At 38.3% G+C, this 14095-nt stretch overlaps 2 non-coding genes across 2 annotated transcripts; both read right to left on the reverse strand.

Moving 5' to 3' along the window:
• Nucleotides 1-2446: 2446 nt before the first annotated feature.
• On the reverse strand, nt 2447-2642 carry LOC138882525 (U2 spliceosomal RNA). Its single transcript, XR_011404121.1, has one exon. It is a non-coding gene; the product is annotated as a U2 spliceosomal RNA (small nuclear RNA).
• Nucleotides 2643-3849: 1207 nt separating this feature from the next.
• Nucleotides 3850-4046, reverse strand: LOC138882519 (U2 spliceosomal RNA). The gene has a single exon (XR_011404115.1). It is a non-coding gene; the product is annotated as a U2 spliceosomal RNA (small nuclear RNA).
• Between the last annotated feature and the right edge of the window lie 10049 nt (nt 4047-14095).

A 14095-nucleotide genomic window follows, 5' to 3' on the forward strand; every position in this document is an offset into this window, starting at 1 on the left:
TTAGCCTAGGGGCCATCCAAGTTCGAGTGCATCCTCGCTCAGGATCCATCTATGACAAAAGGAGTGAAGTGCCACACCAGGTTGAAGTTAAGAGAGATGAGCAGCAGTTTACGGTCTACATATCCTCTGATACGGGGATAATTTGAGATTCCTCTCTCGTTATTTTGGGCCAACAACAACAACAACAAACCAGAATGATCGCACTCAGCGGGGAAAAAATCTGAAAGAAGAGCCATGGCATAACTGGAAAAACCACTGCCGTGTGACCTTACTGTCACGGGCTTGAGCCATGCAAGTTAGAGTTTGGATGAGGATGAAGAGAAGAAAAGGGTTAAAGGCTATTGAAGAATGGCTGGGTCGGATCTTGGTTCAAGTAACCTTCCATTTAAAGAAAGGAAATACCGTAACCGATGGCGTAATCAACGCCTTTGGGAAACGTATCAGCAGACGCAATCAATGCTTTTTGGGAAACGGATCGGCGGCGATATCATCGCTTTTGGGAAAATAAATCGGCGGTGCATTGAATGCTTCTGGAAAGATGAACCGACGGAACGTCTCAATTATCACAAAAGCTTACATCATAAGCATGACGCCATCATGAGAAGCTCGAAGAGATCGATATCAAAGTTGTTTCTTGTCATTTTTCACTCTAAGAAACGCAGGGACTATTTGTACACGGCTAAAATCGGACGCTCCGATTTTATGATCGACATAACATTCCGTAGCCCAAGAGGCTCGAGGCACCGATTGAGGTTCAACCCTGAGGGTTCCCATGCCCTACCTCGGGGCGATGCAGATCGACGACTATCATGGACAAGTGGGAAATTCCCGATGCGCGTGATCAAAGCTGACGACTGTCTGCAAGAATAGTACAAGTCTGTACTAGACCTTTAAGTAGTTGTGTCAGCTACTTTTTCTTGTAATAATTATACTTGTACCATGCTGGGATTTCTCCTCTTATATAAAGGGACCCTTGTCATTTTTTGCACACATGATATTCAATACAACAACAAGAACATTCTCTGCTCTCTAACAAAAACATTCTCTATTGTCTTTCCTCAGATTTATTACTTACATTTATTGCGTTTCATTTATTGTTCTTCATTTACTACTCATCATTGATCATAAAGAGCCCTCATTATAGCTCTTAGAACTGTTAGTTCTTCACCGGCCATCCACAGCTTAACGCTTGGCTCGACCCCGAGGCCCCGTATAGCCTAGCTCGAGACTCCGACTCTCGGCCACTTAGTTTGCATAACATACTATCTTTCAAGCTCTTATCTTATTTTCTAGTCTCACACTTAGTATTTATTGCCTAACAACTAGCATAAAAATAAATCACGTATTTTTAGAACCACAAAATCAAATCTAATTGTTATTACTTTTTTTTCGGTAAACACTATTGTCTTCCACCATCACAATTCACAGCTATCGGTTAAGCAGATAAAAAGAAATCATGTTAACTATTCCACTGAGTAACTGCTATCTCCTACCATCACAATTCACAGGTATCCGGTAACCCTGTCCACCAAGCTTAAGCAAATGGGAAAGAAATAGTGTAGTGTTTTCTGCTCCTGCTGGAATTTGAACCTAAAATCTTATGATTCTCGTCACTTAATTATTCAGTAGTCACACTTTGTGTCCAAATCTTGTTTGTAATGGAGACTGATTATCCAAATCAGCTGGACAAGCTTACCCCAAGAGGTAGTACATAATGACATCAATAAAGGGTTGTAACTAGATTCAATGCTGAAGTATAATGTGAAAGTATATATTTCATATGATCAAAAGATACAAGAGAGTAAGTAAATACACATATAGAAGTACTGTTGTTCCTCCTCCCGTGCCCCCGGCTCCCCGAACTAAAACCACATATCCATCCTACACATGATATTCTTTACCGATAATAGTTTATTATAATTTATCGAGAGTCAATTTACCATAATATTGCACCCAGTAAACATTTAGACAATGAATTAATGAATGCTCTCTATTATAATAATTATAGTACTATTGATGAAAATGATGATGAGAAAATTGATCTTGATGAAACTTAACCAGATGATGATATACCCACTAGTCATGCTCCTGATGATACCCAAAATTACAATACTAACTTGTATGAACAAAAACTAGTATGTATTATATAACTTGTATTTTGTCACATCTTGATTAGTTCCTTTTTCTTATTAATGGTGGTATTAGCACCTTGTTATGCTCATTCCATAGGGTGTTGGAAGACTAAGAAAGACATTGTCATATTTTTTATTACTATAATAAAATTATAAGGCATTGCTTTGAATATCTTTTTTAAATATTTTCTCCTTAAATAAGGCAAGGTAGTGCAACACCCGGGCAACACGTGAAGGTCCAAGTAGCAAGCTACCTTAATCGATCTTCCCCCTTAAATAAGGCAAGGTCCGTGCAAAAATTTGGATTAGAGTTAGTGGGGTGCGCCAGGCTTTGGCTATAGTGCAACACCAAAGCGACGCGCAAAGGTCCAAGTAGCAAGCTACCTTAATGGATATTCCCCCTAAAAAAATAGAGTTAATATCGTGTAAGTTAATAACTCACATATCAGATATTAAACTGATAAGAACAGATACTACAATTGATCTTAGCCAAAAGGCCGAGAAAGGTATGCTTTTAGTTGTGCACGGCCTGCATTTTTTATACCAGTTCTCTCTTATTGGCTTTTGTTAGCTTTCAATGTGGGATTCTTGCAGATTGGAGTTCAATTCTACCATTTGGCCGATATTGAACCTCGAGAGTTATTCTTTTCAATAATAAATTCTACCAAACTTAAAAAAATGGAGTTATGCCAGACATAATTACCCAATAACCTAGCATGGTTGAATTAATAAAATGGCCTTGCACAAAGATCGATAGCAGTCCATATTTTGTTGAATTAAAAATTTTAGTTAGTGATACTATGGATTCCAATTTCCAATAACTTATAAAGGATACCTTATTGAAATGAACAAAAACATAAAGGTCATTTTGCAAATATCAAAAGTAGAATTTTTGCTTTGGCTACTGCACGTTCTTTCTTTCTTCTTCTTTTTTCTTTTTCGTTTTTTTTTCTTTTTTTTTTTTGGGGGGAGGGGGGGGGGGGTTGCTATCATAAAACTATTGGAAAAGAATATGAAAATCAAACAATGGATCCAAACTAGACCACTAAAGGTGAAAATAGAGAAACTCACATGGCTAGGCATCTCCGAGAAATGCACACAAAATGCACACAGTGAGAGGAAAAAAATAGATAGCCTACTGACGACTAACAAAGAATTGAACAAGCAACAATTTTATTAGGGGATAAATATTTGGGAATGGGTCAGGACTTTTAATAGTCTTTATTCATTTTCATTAATGACGTGGCTTCACCGGAATACGCGTGCCTCATACCGGTAAACTTTGAATGGTGCAACCCAAAAACAAAAATAGAGCAGTTTATTGAGATATGATGCTATTGACATTTAAAATTTAATTTATTCTAAGTCCATTGTAAGAATTATTGAAAAACCAAGTGAATGGTAATGACTAATGGTTGTTTTTCTACAAAATAAGAGTATCGAATTTGTAGGAAAATACATTTTTAACCAGAAATTATAAAAACGTGAAATCAAATTGTAGTACAGTATTTTGTGCATCTTTGTGTTTCATATGATTTTAGATCTATAGTCTTTTCACTTATATTCACAAATTAACCAAAATGAATTTTTAAGTAGTCAGATCAATACCTCCTTTATGTGCCATAAATATATCCTTGTCTTAAAAATAGAGAGTAGATTATTGAAATTGTTAAGCTAAAATAAAGCAAGGCCAGTGCAGAAATTTGAACTAGATTTGGTGGGGTGCGCCAGGCCTTTGCAGTAGTGCAACGCAAGGGCGACGCTTGAAAGCCTAGGTAGCAAGCTACCTTAGTGGACTCTCTCCCTAAAAAAAATAGAGTTAATATCGTGTGAGTCAATGACTCACATATCAGATATTAAACTGATAAGAACAGATACTACACTTGATCTTAGCCAAAAGGCCGAGAAAGGTATGTTTTATTTTGTGCTCGGCCGGCTGGTTTTATACCAGTTCTCTCCCTTCTGTCTTTTGTTAGCTTTCGATGTGGTATTATTGTAGGCTGGAGAATTTCACGTTTGAAATATTCGCCTTATTCTTGCCTGGAGAGTTAAGACACAACAGGGTGGAAAAGAGAGTACGAACTCTTCTCACTTTATATGCAAACTTTATAGATTTCAGCACAAAAGAAAGTTAATGATCTGAAAGTCCGTTTTACCGTTGTCAAAATTAATAATTAAAGCGAGATCATTTTACAATGGTTAATTTTGTATATGAATGGTACCAAACTCATAGTAAGTTTTTATCGTTCTACTTCTACCATTGGGTCGAAATGAACCTCGTCGGCTTTTTACCCATTAATAAATACAGCAAACTTAAACAAATGGAGATATGCTAAAGATAATTACCAAAGAACCTAACTTTTGCAATAACATACACAGTGTTTAACAATACAGATATTTCAAAATATAATGTCTACATGTGCATATATTGGAGGAATAATAGAATCACCCACCGGTGTAGACACATAAACAGGAGCAGTCAAAGAATCACTAGGCATGACCAGATACGGTGCAAAATAAGATGACACATAGGAGTATGTAGATCCTGGATCAAATAAAACTGAAGCATCTCTGCTACAAACCAGAACAGTACCTGTGATAACAGCACCGGAAGCCTCAGCCTCAGGCCTGGCTGGAAGAGCGTAACATTGGGGTTGTGCCCCACCACCCTAAACTACATTTCTAGGACGGCCTGTTGCTGGCTGGCCTCCACCTCTAGCGGCCTGAGCTCCACCTCTAGTACCTCTACCTCAACCTCTAGCACCTCTACCCTCACCTCTAGCTGGATGGGCGGGCTGTGGAACACCTGGTGCCTGAACCATAGCACGGGAACCCTGCTGCTGAGAACTGCCCGGTGCTCGAGGGCAATATGTAGCAATGTGCCTCATGTCACCACAAGTAAAACAAGTCCTCGGCTGCTGGGGCTGATGACCCTGGAAACTCTGAAGCGGCGGTGCACTGATAGGAGCTGGTGGTGCACTGTAGGACTGCTGATCAGAATACTGCATATGAGGACCACGACCACCTAAAGCACCGTGAGAAACCTGAAGTGCTGACTGAAAAGGCCTAGGAGGATGGCCTCTATCATATGAATCTCTTCCTCTAGACGAGGTACCACTGAATCGGCCTGAGTGACGAGGCCTCTTGTCAGACCCTTGACCACCTCCCTGCGATAGAACCATCTTAACTCTCCTGGCCACATTGGCTGCCTCCTGGAAAGAAATCTCACCCCCCGTCTCCTTGGCCATCTGAAGTCGAATAGGCTGGATAAGTCCCTCAATGAACCTTCCCACCCTCTCTCTCTCGATGGGAAGTATGATAAGAGCATGGCGAGCCAAGTCGATAAATCGGGTCTCATACTGAGTAACAGTCATAGAACCCTACTGGAGACGCTCAAACTGCCTCCAATAGATCTCTCTCTGAGTAATAGGGAGAAACTTCTCCAGAAATAACTGAGTAAACTGCCCCCAAGTAAAAGCTGGTGATCCGGCTGGTCTAGCCAAGCAATAATCTCTCCACCAAGTCTTGGCAAATCGAGACAAGTGATAAGTAGCAAAATCGACCTTGTTGGTCTCCACTATCCCCATATTCCAGAGAACCTCATGACAGATGTCTAGATAATCTTGGGGATCCTCAGAAGATGCACTGCTGAAAGTAGTAGTGAAGAGCTTGGTGAACCTGTCCAACCTCCACAAAGCATCGGCAGACATAGCTGCTCCATCACCGGTCTGAGTTACCACATCCGGCTGAATTGCTCTAACTAGCTGAACCATTGGAGTCTGAAATTGGGGATCTACCTGCTCTGGAGTATGAGTAGCAGGAGTCTGAGCTTATCCTCCAGCCTGAGAGACGACTGGTGCTACAGGAAACAAGTCTGCCCGGGTGACACTCTCCATAAGGCCCACAAGATGGACCAGAGCATCCTGGAGTACTGGGTAGCAATAAACCCCTCTGGGACCTAAGCTGGGCCCACCGAAACTGCTGGGCCCGGAACCTCATCATCAAAGTCAACTTGAGGCTCCGCCGCTGGTGCTGCTGCTCTAGGCTGAGCTCTGCCCCTACCTCGGCCTCGCCCTGTGCCCCTCATGGGAGCTGCTGCTGGGAGCCCGGGCTGCTGGTCAGTGGACGAGAAAGCGCGTGTTCTTTCCATCTGTGAAAGAACAGAGTAGAAATTCAATCTATATTGAGAAACCAAACCGCATGATATGAACTATGAAGGAATAAATGTGAAGTTTTTCCTAACTCTATAGCATCTGGGGGATAAATACAGACGTCTCCGTACCGATCCCTCAGACTTTACTAAGATTGTCTGTCAACTGTGAGAACCATGTAACCTATAGCTCTAATATCAACTTGTCACGACCCAGATTTCCCACCTTTGAGAGCCGTGATGGTGCCTACTAGTGAAAGCTAGGTAAGCCAAATTATTCTAATTACTTAACCTTTTCCAGTTTTAAACCATTAACAGTGATGAGTAGATATCATGCAAATAGCGAAAATAATTAAGCGGAAGACAAAATCTGATAATTAATCTTAATACAAACTGCAGAAGTCTAAATACAACTCTACCCAGAATTTGGTGTCACAGTTTCACAAACGGTCAACGATTACTACATACAAAATCTGAAAGATAAAATATACATTGTTTCCGAATAGAGTAAAGGAAACAGGATAAAGGAAAGATAGGAGGTGAAGCCAATGCCCGCGGACGCCTACAAGACTACCTCGAGTCGCCTGTTGGACTGAAGGCAACAACCTTACTGCGGTCCGAAGTCTACAATACTGGGATCTGCACAAAAGAGTTCAGAGTGTAATATCAGCATAACCGACCCCATGTGCTGGTAAGTGTCTAGCCTAACCTCGGCGAAGTAGTGACGAGGTTAGGACCAGACTACCAAATAAACCTGTGCAGTTATATCATAAACAACAGAAATAGAAGCAGATAATTGCAATTAAAATTGGGCAGGGGAAACATGCTTTGGGGGGATAGCAGATAACAACAGAATATCAAGAGAATATAAAGAAACCAAAATCCAATTACTAACACGGATAGAGAAAACAAATGCAGAGTTCGCTTTCATTTCACATCTCGTTGCAGGCGTGCAACTCGATCCCATTTCATATATCTCGTAGCAGGCGTACAACCCGCTCCCATTTCACATATCTCTTTGCAGGCGTACAACCCGCTCTCATTTCACATATCTCGTTGCAGGCGTGCAACCTGCTCCCATTTCACATATCTTGTTGCAGGCGTGCAACCCGCTCCTATTTCACATATCTTGTTGCAGGCGTGCAACCCGCTCCCATTTCACATATCTTGTTGCAGGTGTGCAACCCGCCCCATTTCTTTTATCAACAACAATCACAAAAGGGTCCCGACAAAGGGAACAGTAATATCAAAACAAACATCCCGGCAAGGGAACAACAATATGACAATAATATCCCGGCAAGGGAACAACAATATGACAATAATATCACGGCAAGAGAACAATAATGACAATAATATCCCGGTAAGGGAACAATAATGATAATAACATTCCGGCAAGGGAACAATAATGATAATAGCATGTGAAGTGCAATAAACCATAATGGAGTCATATGAATTACAATACAAGACTCACGGGCATGCTTGACACCAACGTATAGATACTCGTCACCATGCCTATATGTCGTACTCCACAATTAACACGTAACAAATAAGACACGACTCATAATCCATCAAGCTAAGGTTAGACCAAATACTTACTTCGATGTCACGGACACAATTCAAGCCTTTACTATCGTTTTACCTCTTGATTCCACCACAAATTCGCTCGTAACTAGCCACAAGTTACTTATTTACATCAATAAACGCTAAATGAATCAATTCCAATGCATGAAAATAGGTTTTCCAAAGTTTTACCCAAAAAGTCAAAAATCGCCCCCGGGCTCACATGGTCAAAACCCGAGGTTCGAACCAAAACTCAATTACCCATTCCCTCACGAGCACAAATATATAATTTGTTTTGAAATCGGACCTCAAATCGAGGTCCAAATCCCCAATTTTTGAAAATCCTAGGTTCTACCCAAAATACCCAATTTCCCCCATGAAAATCATTGATTTTGAGTTGAAATCGTGTGAAAAGATGTTAATGATTAAAGAAAACAAGTTAAAATTGACTTACAATCGATTTGGAAGAAGAGTTGTTCTTGAAAAATCGCCCTATGGAGTTTATATTTTGAAAGGATGTGAAAAATAGTTGATTTTCGGCTAAGTATAAAAATTGCAGGTTGCAGATATGGGAATTGCGAATAGGGTCCGCAATTGCGAACCCCGACCTCTGCTAGCTTCGCATTTGCGAAGGGGTTCTCGCATTTGCGAGATGGGAATTGCGACTACTGTGTCGCATTTGCGACTGCTGGCTGAAGCTGAGGAAAATCGCATTTGCGATCAAAAACACGAAGCCTGCAGGCCTGAACACACCAGCTAAAAACCTGCAATTCACCAAGTCCAAAATCCACCTCATGGTCTATCCAAAACACACCCGAGCTCTCGGGGCTCCAAACCAAGCATGCACACCAACCTAAAAACAGCATACAGACTCGCTTGTGCATTCAAATCACTAAATAACATCACCAACTATGAATTTAGCATCAAAATCATGGAATTTTCTTAAGAACTTCAAATTTGCCAAATTTCTCAAATAAGGTCCGATTCACATCATTTCAAATCCGTTTCTTACCAATTTTCACAAGCTCGACTCAAATCATATATAAGACTTGTATCGGACTCCGGAACCAAAATACAGGCCTGATACCAATGGTTTCATACACATTTCACTTTCAAAAACTCATAATTAATTCAGCAAAATAATTTCTTTCAAAAATTCATTTCTCGGGTTTGGGATCTCGGAATTCGATTCTGGGGATACGTCAAAGTCCCATATTTTCCTACGGACTCTCCGGGACCGTCAAATCACGGGTCCGGGTCCGTTTACCCAAAATATTGACCGAAGTCAAATTAATTCATTTTACAATCTAATTCATCATTTTTTTCACAAATTTTCATATAATGTCTATCCGGGTACGCGCCCAGACTGCGCACGCAAATTGAGGTGAGATAGAAAGAGTTTTTTTAAGACTTCGGAACGCATAATTCATTTCTAAAACAAGTGATGACCTTTTGGATCATCACACAATCACTAGGTTGTTGCCCTTCGATTTAACTCTAACTTGAAATAGATTATTTGGTGTCCTAAGCTCAAAGAGTCATATGGTGCAAATTATTCGGTGTACCTTTATAAAATCGAGGTTTCAAATCCCTTTTTGTCTTGTTTTTTTCTATCTTTTCCTACAATTAAATCCGGTGGGTAATGTATTCGTTGTAAGAACGTGAAGATTAAACCCATCCAACTTAAATATTGAATCTATCTCTTTATGATAATGCTCGGTGCACCCATCTTCGTAAACTACTGGTTACTCATCTCTTCCAATGGCGAAGCCACATGGTTACAAGAGTGGTCAGTTAACTACCCTTCGTCGAAGAAGTGTACTGTGTATATAGATAAAATATTATATTTTAGAGGTATATAACACATATTAAACACCCTTTATCGGAAATTGTTTCCACTTCTTTCAAATTTGAATCACTTAATCTACTTGGTTCTTCACAAGTCACACCAAAACTTATGCCAAAAATTTAATAGAAGTTAAAGTTGTTCAATTTCGTATTGTACAGAGATAAATTTGATGTTTTACCAGAACATAACAGGTAAAAAATTGTGGCATTCAAATTTTATGGGAGCTCCACTGCTCTCGCAACATGAATATCAAAATTGTCCAAATGGTCCAAATGGCAGAATCATATACTGCAGTTTCAAGTACAGTTTACTTCATATGAGTTGTGAACTCATTCTCACAATGTAAGAATGCATAGATTAGGTCAGAATTTGAAGTTTATGAGTTTGAAATTTTAGCAATATAAAAAATAAAAAGTTGTAGGTTAAATAGTAATATAATCAAATAGTATTTTCTTTTTCGTATTTATGTTATATCTCTTCGTTTTATACACTTTTAAGAAAAATATAAAATAACCCTACTCATAAGAGTATAAGTTAGTCAAAATTTACCTTTTTTTATACCTATAACGTGTCACTTGATTACTACTATTTACTAATTGAAGCAGTGATGATTGATTAGAATAATAAAGTAATAAACTAGCAATATTCATATTTATAATAGTATAAAACTTATTTTAATTAGAAACAAAAAAATCTATTCCCATATAATTAATCTTATTTAGATAAGAATTGATCAACTATTTTGAATTGTCTTGACTAGCAAACTGGATTACTCCATTCTCATGGTTCAAATCCGAAACTTATGTTAAGGGTGGAAGAATCTTATTCATTCCGCTATACTCTTTTGATTACGTACTTCATCAACTAAATTAATTTTTAATAAATAGTTGCTTGGATACATTAAAAAAAAAAATACCATGTTTAGCTAACCAAACAGGGGCAGATCTAGCCTTAGGATTCTCATAATCCATATTTTTGCTCTTATCCTATATTTGAATTAATAAATTTATTAAATATCTATATATATATTTATATAAATAGCTCGAAATTTCAAATTCATAAACTTTAAATCCTAAATTCGCCTATACTGACGAATACATATGATTGAGACAAATCACAAACTACACAGTCATCTCTGATCGATCTGGGACTATTGATGTAAAAGAAGGAAAACCTTCTTACACATTGCAGCTCACAGCTTGTCGTGGGGTAATATTATTTGTTTTTGATCAAATTTACACGATTTTCTTTTAAAGATCCAAAAATAGTTACACCTAACAGAATTCCTATAAATTGTCACATCACTTATGTCGTTTCTTTTCTTAGCACAAACTAGAAAGGAAGATAAGAATCTTCCAATTTCATGCATTAATAATCCAGGAGTGACATATCAGTCCCCACATCTGAGCAATTGGTTGATGAAAATTTCCATGGAAATAAGGTTCGTTTGGTCGGGAATCCGAGACGGAACCAGGATTTGAAGTTTATGGGTTCCTATTGTAATTACAAGTAAATATACAATAATAATTGGGTTCACAATTATATATTTATAGATATTTAATAAATTATAAAAATATAAGGTCTACGCAAAAATTACTGGGTTTCCGGAACCCAGTAACTATACACTAGATCCGCCACTGTCGGGAACAAGTTATCGTATGATTAATTATCTCGGAATTAGTTATCTCACCCTTCTATGGGGATAAAAAAAATATAACAATCCCGGTTAAAATATAACAATACCACGATTTAAGTTATTGGATTCTAATTTAATAATTTTACACATTTTATAAAAAAATTTAAGAACATACTGAGTATGGATCAAAGTCATTGAATTTGGGTGAGCTCAAATGGATAAACTAGCTAAAGTTAGGCTCAGTTCAAATGGATAAACTAAGTAATTAACTAATGATTTGTATTCTATTTTCTGAAATTTAAGTACTATTTATATATGATCAAAAATTTAATCTTAACTTTAGTTTACGTTTATGAGGGAATTCAAGTTAATATCACTTCGCCGCATTGGGATCTCGTGCATGGGCGGAGTTAGGAGGGTAAGCGAGTATGGATAAATTTCATTCGTCAGAAAATTATATTATATAGTGCAGTTCGATGCACAAGACATCTCGCATTCATGCAGGGTCCGAGAAAGAGCCGCATCTTAATGAGTATGACGTAGACAGTTTCCCTAATGCTAGCATTAGTGGCTAGTATTAGTGGCTAGTTTCACGGCTCAATCCCGAGACATATAGGTCAAACAGAGACCACTTTATTGTTACTCTAAGGCTTCCCTTCCAAAATTATGCTATATATACTTAAAATAATTTTGTACGTATATAGTAGATGATAAGTTTATTTTTACTTATTTATTTATTTATTTATATTTTGAATCCTCTTAGTGAAATCCTTACAGCGTAACTACTCCCGTGAAAAAATGAAACTTAATACCCAAATGGTCCTAAACAGATGTCACGATCCGAAATCCTAACCTTGGGGTCGTGATGGCGCCTTAATGTCTTATACTTCAATATCACACAAGAGGAGAGGGGGGTGATTTGTGTGGTGACCAATTTTTCGATTAAACTGATTATGGAAGGACCTGGTTCTTCTAAGTGTTCCTTAACCTACTATTGCAAAACTAGTAAATGCGGAAAGTAAAGAACATAAGTATTTTACTTGGAAAACACCTGGCTCAAAAGGTAAAAAAATCACGACCTACTTTCCAATAGGATTTCCCCAAACTCTCCACTAAAATCAGTGAGCCAAAAACTACATATACAAAAACTCTTTTGTAATCCTAGGACTAACTCTAATCCCGTTGTGGCAAACATCCTCTAACTGTTGCGACAACTTCAAGTTAACTCTAACTTGAAAACTCTGAGTACCTATTATAATTGTCTCTAGATAAAGCTTAAAGATACAATATAAAACCACATACTATAATTGAACTAGAATAAAAGACAGACACTTGGAACTGATTTTTTCTATCTGGTTCAAGTAGCTTCATGTTTGCACTTGAATCACCCACGAACTGCTTGCAAAATTGCCTTGCTATTTTGCTCTCAATTCACGTTTAACTTCTACTTATGTGCGTTACCTATAAAAGAGAACAACACTGATATTTATAGAGTTAGTAAATAGAGATTGACTAGAATTCCGATGCTACTCTTCCTTGGAGGAAGAGTTCTAGTTGATCTCAACCTCTAACTTCTTCCCTTTCTTAACCGGTGTTCTATTTGAGTAAGGAGTCTTTCTCCTTATACAATATGCAACCTTTTCGATCAAGATAAGGAGATATTGCTTCTGGCAAGCTAGGTTTATCTCCTCCACGTGCATCTCACATGCTTAAGTCTATTCGTAACTGTGCTCTACTGGGATGGACATGATTCATGTCTGAGTTCCTTTGTCAGTCTTCAAAACTAACCTTTCCTTGGGCCAACAAATTCCCCCTTTTGATGATGACAAACTCTGTGCTTTTCATACACTTAGGCCCTGCTAGAACTCATCTTAACATCAATGGAATGTTAGAAACTTTTTTCACTTATTATCAAGGACCAGGTTCATTAGGTTATAAACATCACTATTCAGAATATAAAGCACTCTTTTCCCCCTTTTGGCATCATCGAAAAGTTGCATAAATAATGTGTGATTCCTAGATTTTAAAATTTACTCATGGTCACTGGGGAACTGCAAATGCATTCATGGATTAATCATCAATAATCAACTACACATTCAAACTATCAAGGAAAGATAAATAGTCAACAAGAGCAAAAGCAGCAAACTTCATTGATAGAGAATATGATTCTGCCACAATCCACAAAAAGAAACAAAAATAGTTAAAACATGAGCAATAAGGAAAATCCCTAATTTGGGTCACTGAAAGGTTTAGGTAAGGTTCAGGAAATTAAGGCTTGGAAGAACTGGAGGTTTGGGTTTTGGCTTGGAGAAGGTGCAGCATGTCTTGAAGAATTCCATCATTCTTCTCCTTTTCCTTTGTGAGCTCAGTTCTGAGAGCATCTCTCTCAGATTCTACCTCTGCCACACGAGTTTTAAGCCTTGCTATCTCTGCATCCTTTGCCACACTCACCTACAATAGAGTTCTGACCATGCTATTGATAAGTTTCTTCTTAGATGAACCAGGTTCATTAGAAATGCCAGTGAACCCATAATCACAAGCAATCAAAGTATTGATTCCAAAATGGTCTTTGCTTGTGACCATCTCCCACTTCTTCAGTGGAACCTTACAATGGGCAAGAACAGTAGTGAGAATGAAACCATAAGGAGTGGCATGGGCCTTTGAGCCATTGATAACCCGATCAAGTAGCTTGATCATAAACCCAGGCCAGTTGATCTGCCGACCACTATCCAAACACTCCATCAAAACCAAGTCCATGTAGTTGGCAA

The sequence above is a fragment of the Nicotiana sylvestris genome, chromosome 11 (assembly GCF_000393655.2).
Source record: "Nicotiana sylvestris chromosome 11, ASM39365v2, whole genome shotgun sequence".
Classification (NCBI taxonomy): Eukaryota; Viridiplantae; Streptophyta; class Magnoliopsida; order Solanales; family Solanaceae; genus Nicotiana; species Nicotiana sylvestris.